We start from the raw sequence: 2,382 nt of genomic DNA on the forward strand, positions 1-2,382 counted from the left end.
TTTGGCTTCCCTGGCAGGGGGCGGGGGTGTGGGTGGGTTGAAAACCTAGGGGGGAGATCGGAGCAAGGTGGGCAGAAGGTTTGGTGGGGGAAAGGATGGGGGAGGCTCTGCAGGGGAAAGGCGAGGGTGCGGATGGGCAGAAGGGCAGAAGGGAGGGGGCAGGTTACTCACCATGTGGACTGGGGCTCAGGCTGCTTCCCAGGCACAGCATCCATGGCAGGATACCTCCACTCCCACCTCGCCCAGGCAAGACAAGCCCCCTCCCCTTCCGGAGAGACTGCTCCAACCCGGAGAGCCCAGGTGGGGGAGCCGCAGGAGAGAGTCCCCTCTCTCCCCAGCCGGAGGAGCAGGCAGTGGGGGGCGCGCGAGGTAGTGGCAGGGGTAGGGGGAGATGAGAATAATGTAGGGGAAAAAAATCTGCCTTGGATGGAGGTCAGGAAGAGGAGCTGGGAGCTGGATGGGAAGAGAGAGGGGGCTATCAAGAGGGGGTGTTTTTATTATTTTCTTCTTCTTATGGTTGGGAGAGGAAAAAAAAAATCAAAATTCTGATTCCATCCCAGCGCAAATCAATGTTTGCTCCATCCCAGCATCACGGGGGAGGCTGGGCCAGGCAGATTTAAAGGGGCAGGGAGAAGAGAGGAGAGGAGAGGGTGGGGAGAGGAGAAGACGAGGAAGAAGAGACAGTGGCGGTGATAGCGTTGGGGGGCGGGGATGCCTGGGCAGAAAAGGATGGGTGCCTGCTCAACCTGCGATGAGGGAGGAGGCAAGCAGAGAGGAGGATGAGAGGCACAGAGACCCCCAGGGTGGAAAGAAACCCTGGGATGCTGGCAGGGAGTGGGGTGAGGCTGAGGGGAGGGGAGAGGAGCCAGGGGGAGGAGACTGAGCTGAAGATGGGGAGGCTGGGGGAGGTCGAAGCCAGCGGGGGGAGGAGAGATACTGGCGAGGCCGGGAGAGGGCGAGAGGAATACAAAGAAAGAGGTGCAGGGGTGAGAGCTAAGGCAGGGGGAGATACTGTCGGAGAGGGAGAAAGGGAGGGAGACCCATTCTGGGGCTGGTGAGGGATGGCAATGAGAAGAGAGGCAGGGGAGGAGGAGAAGGAGGGAGAAGAAATAGATATGGAGACTGAGAGAGCAAAATAAGGGTTGTGAGGGAGGGAGAAAGCTCTGCACAGGGAAGGCGGGCTTGGGCAGAGACATCTAGCCAGGAAGAGCCCAAGCGGGGGCTGGAGGGCCGGAAGTGGTGTTTCTGGGGCCCTGGGGAGAAGGATGAACCTGCCATCTGCTTGGACTGAAGCCAGGAAGCCTTTGGGCCTGGGTGCCTGTGTCCACCAAGTCCACTGTCCTCCCTAAGAAACTGCTGCAGGGGACCAGGAGGCTCCCCACTTGTGCTTTCTGAGCAAGCTTGAAATGGGACCCTTCCAGGAAGCCCGCACCCACAGTGCTTTTCCAGGCTGCACCACCTTCCGCCCCCCACCAGCTCTTTCTCCCTGGGTTCTCCCTCTGAAGGAGGTGGGCAGAGATGAGGGGGTGTATTGGTTTTGAATGGGGAACAGGGGGTCATATTTGGCAGTGCCATTGAGATGCTGGGGCTTTGGAGTCGTCTCTTTTGCAAACCTAGAGGCAAAGACACATTTGGGGAGGGCCTTATCGTGGCAAGGCCCTCTTCAGCCTTCCACCACTCCCTGACCATTCACCCGAGGGGCAGCACATCCTGGGCCTTCCTGTTTACAGACAGAAGTAGGCACATACTGTCTTCCCTCCCCTCAGCTTACTTAGATGCTGCATCCACCCTGCCCCTAAGCATTTAGGAAGGAGGACACCATCCAGTTACAACAGGGTAGGTAGTCAAATGCACTCAGGTCCTTTTCTTTCTTTCTTCCTTCCTTCCTTTCCTTCTTTTCTTTCTCTCTCTCTCTCTCTCTCTCTCTCTCTCTCCCCCTCTTCATTTCTTTGTTTCTTTTTCTCTCTCTCTTTATTTCTTTCTTTTTAGGCCGCTTGCAGGATCTCAGTTCCCAGACCAGGGATTGAACCTGGAACCCAGGGCCCCAGCAGTGAGAGTGCCGAGTCCTAACCACTGGACTGCCAAGGAATTCTCTGAAGTGTGTTTATTTTCATACAAGGTCTGGTCATCCCCATCATTTTACTGGAAGAGAACTGAGGCCCAGGAGGGGAGATCACTCACCCGAGGTCACACAGTAGAGGTGGCAGAGCTAGGATTAGAACAGACTTCAGACCTTTTGAACCCTGTAATTCTTCCCAGAATTCCTTGTACTTGGGAACCTCTCTTAAACTCAGGAGATCTATTTTTGATTATGGTGGTAAAATAAAGAGCATGAGGTTTGGAATAAACAGGAATTTCCCTTGCACTTTGTTTTTCTAAAGG

Source organism: Neophocaena asiaeorientalis, unplaced genomic scaffold, assembly GCF_003031525.2.
Source record: "Neophocaena asiaeorientalis asiaeorientalis breed wild unplaced genomic scaffold, Neophocaena_asiaeorientalis_V1.1 scaffold1186, whole genome shotgun sequence".
Taxonomy (NCBI): Eukaryota; Metazoa; Chordata; class Mammalia; order Artiodactyla; family Phocoenidae; genus Neophocaena; species Neophocaena asiaeorientalis.